The 3710-nt window shown below is 46.2% G+C and overlaps 1 non-coding gene across 1 annotated transcript; it reads left to right on the top strand.

Moving 5' to 3' along the window:
- The first annotated feature begins 3018 nt into the window (after window positions 1-3018).
- Trnat-ugu lies at window positions 3019-3092 on the top strand. The gene has a single exon. It is a non-coding gene; the product is annotated as a tRNA-Thr (tRNA).
- The last annotated feature ends 618 nt before the right edge of the window (window positions 3093-3710 follow it).

Genomic DNA, 3710 nt, shown 5'->3' with positions numbered 1-3710 from the left:
CCTGTTTCAGTTCAAAGTTTCGTAATGCTCCCTTTGAACCTTGTAGCAACCTCTGCTTCTTCCAATTTATGCATATCACATCTTCATTTACTACATTTTTGCCATTTCATTAGTTACCTGCCCTGTGAAATGCTTTACAGTTCAAAATCTAGTTCCGAAATCGCTTTGTTATCATTACCTAATCAACCTGAAACTTTCCATTGTTCCCATTTCTCTTCCACGTATACAACCTTCTTTTATAATCCATGAACCAAACGTTAACGATTATTAAGTTGTTATATGTGCGAAATGCTGCCAGGTGGCTTTCTCTTTCATTCGTTTCCCCGAGTCCATGTTCTCTACTATTTTTCCTTCTCTTTCTTTTCCTACTATCGTATTTCTGGTACCAAACACAATCAGGTTTTCGTCTCACTTTACTATATTCGTAATTTCTTTCATTTCATCACACAGTCTTTCTACTGATTCTTCATCTGCGAAGCTGGAGCTATTGATCTGCACTGCTTCGTTGTCGTTGGCTTCGTGTCTGTTTTGGATACGATAATTCGTTGACTATGCTGCTGGTACTACGTTAGCCACATTCCTGTTTCCTTATTCATTATTAGGCCTACTCACCCTAAGTCCAGTTTATCCTCTCATCACACTTCACTATTCACACTACAACATATCCATTTCCCCATTTAAATTCTGTAACCTACGTACACGACAAATATAATGTATTGCGAATACATAGAAAGAAGGATCCCTTATTGTATGATTATATGATAGCGGAACAAACACTGGTAGCAGTTACTTCTCTAAAATATCTGGGAGTATGCGTGCGGAACGATTTGAAGTGGAATGATCATATAAAATTAATTGTTGGTAAGGCGGTTACCAGCTTGAGATTCATTGGGAGAGTCCTTAGAAAATGTAGTCCATCAACAAAGGAGGTGGCTTACAAAACACTCGTTCGACCTATACTTGAGTATTGCTCATCAGTGTGGGATCCGTACCAGATCGAGTTGACGGAGAAGATAAAGATCCAAAGAAGAGCGGCGCGTTTCGTCACAGGGTTATTTGGTAACCGTGATAGCGTTACGGAGATGTTTCGCAAACTCGAGTGGCAGACTCTGCAAGAGAGGTGCTCTGCATAGCGGTGTAGCTTGCTGTCCAGGTTTCGAGAGGGTGCGTTTCTGGATGAGGTATCGATATATTGCTTCCCCCTACTTATACCTCCCGAGGAGATCAGGAATGTAAAATTAGAGAGATTCGAGCGCGCACGGAGGCTTTCAGACAGTCGTTCTTCCCGCGAACCATACGCGACTGTAACAGGAAAGGGAGGTAATGACAGCGGCACGTAAAGTGCCCTCCGCCAAACACTGTTGGATGGCTTGCAGAGTATAAATGTAGATGTAGATGTAGATTACGGGATGTAACATTCCACGCTCCAACTTGTAAAATGCATATTACGTTTTCCTTAATGACGACATCCTCCTGAGTAGTCCGAGTGCTGATATCCGGAAGGGGGAATATTGTACCTCTGACTTATTTTACCCAGAAGGATGCCTTCATCATTAAACCATACAGTAGAGCTGCATGCCATCGGAAGAAAAAACAGCTGTAGTTTCCGCTGTGGTTTACACTTGCTTTAAGCCATTCGCAGTACCAGCACAGCAAGACCATGTTGACTAATTTTACAAGGCCAGAGCAGTCGGTCATCCACCCTGTTACCCTGCAACTACTGAGATGACAGCTGTCCCTCTTCAGAACCCCGAGTTACTGTGGCCACTCTGCTGTGGTTGTTCCTACGGTGCAGTTACCTGTGTCGTTGATGCACGTATGCCACCCATCTCGGCGAGTTCCGTAGGTCAGGGACCAATAATATAATATGCTCAATTTCAAGCTCAATCGAGTCTGCTACGATACCATCATAATTCATATTTCTCACCTTGTTCTTCTAAGCGAAGCCAACGAGACCACACGCAAGTGACAACAGCCATTACGTGGAGAGAACAGTAATACAAACAAAAGTCACCCAAGTTCCATCTGACAAAAATAAAAGGAAAATAATGTGTGAGTGAGTAGTGACAACATCCAGACAACACTTCAAGGCGATGAGTACTTTATTTCAGTAATCACCAGTTTCTACTCTCTTCCGTTTGTGACGTGATTTCGTGGCACATTTCATGTCCAAAACTGTTTAGCGGGTGACCTCTAGGCTGGAGGCGTCTGCTCGCTGTTGCAGAGGGCGCGCAGAACACGAAAGCAGCCGCGGACTGAGGGACCGGTGTCGAGGAGCGAGCGATCGCGGCAGCGGGAAGGAGTGTCGTGCTGGACAGCGGAAGGGTCGGAACTGGAGTATGCTCCTGGAAGATGGGCGTCTGTTGTCTGACAACACATCGACAGCGGCGAATGCACAGAGGGCGCACCACTGGTGTTGTCATGGTTCCCAACCCGTTGGTTCCTGGGTCTCGTGTCAGGCAGCAGACTAGATTGAGCTTCTACATACAGATCTACACTTATGTCAATGTTCCACAAGCCACGTACGGTGCGTGGCGGTGGGTATCCCGTACCACTACTAGTCATTTCGTTTCCTGTTGCAAATAGAGCGAGGGAAAAACGACAGTCTGTATGCCTCCATGTGAGCCCTAATTTCTCGAACCTTATCTTTGTGGTCCTTACTTGCAGTGTATGTTGAGAGCAGTAGGATCGTGTGGCGGTCAACTTCAAATGCCGATTGTCTAGATTTTCTCAATAGGGTTTCTCGGAAAGAACGTCTCCTTCCCTCCACGGATTCCCATTTGAGTTCCCGAAGCATCTCTGTAACAAGTTAAGGCTCACCGGCCACTTGACCATCTTCTTCTTCTGTGCAGATGCACAAACAGTGCCCGAACTCTTACGGGAATCGGAGACGCGCCGCGAGTAATGAGTATAATGGGCGGGGGCACTATGAATGTAGTGCGGGACAATACGTTGAGAGTGTGGGTTTCGCGGGATGCATGCCAGAAATAAGTCCTTGCAGTCGCACTATCCTCTGTGTCCTCGGTGGCTCAGATGGATAGAGCGTCTGCCATGTAAGCAGGAGATCCCGGGTTCGAGTCCCGGTCGGGGCACACATTTTCATCTGTCCCCGTTGACGTATGTCAACTCCTGTAAGCAGCTAAGGGTTTTCATTTCATTGTAATTTCATTCTAACGAGCTGCTTGGTCACCGATAGTATCTGTTCCTTCGGACATGTCCCAAAGAACAGATACCATCTTAGTATATATCTGTAACAAGTGTTGTTCGTACCTACCAGTAACAAATCTAGCAGCCCACCCGTGAATTTCTTCAACGAGAAAATGTTACTGATCTCATCTGCCGTCGCTGCGTGGATTGCTATGTGTTTATTCACTTTGCTTTGGCATGTACATCTGAAAATAAGGTGCAGATGCCGGATAATTGTGCTCTGGACGTCGTCTGTATTGAGACATTCACCTTGGAAGCAGATTTCTACACCATGGGAGGTTGCGAAGTGGCAAACACAGGGGGTTTTGTCGCCCGCCGGCCGCTGGTGGCCGAGCGGTTCTGGCGCTACAGTCTGGAACCGCGCGACTGCTACGGTCGCAGGTTCGAATCCTGCCTCGGGCATGGATGTATGTGTTGTCCTTAGGTTAGTTAGGTTTAAGTAGTTCTAAGTTCTAGGGGACTTATGACCTCAGCAGTTGAGTACCATAGTGCTCAGAGCCATT

Source organism: Schistocerca piceifrons, chromosome 2 (genome assembly GCF_021461385.2).
Source record: "Schistocerca piceifrons isolate TAMUIC-IGC-003096 chromosome 2, iqSchPice1.1, whole genome shotgun sequence".
Lineage (NCBI taxonomy): Eukaryota > Metazoa > Arthropoda > Insecta > Orthoptera > Acrididae > Schistocerca > Schistocerca piceifrons.
Note: the sequence above shows the minus strand (reverse complement) of the source record. Positions and strands in the feature narration are given on the sequence as shown.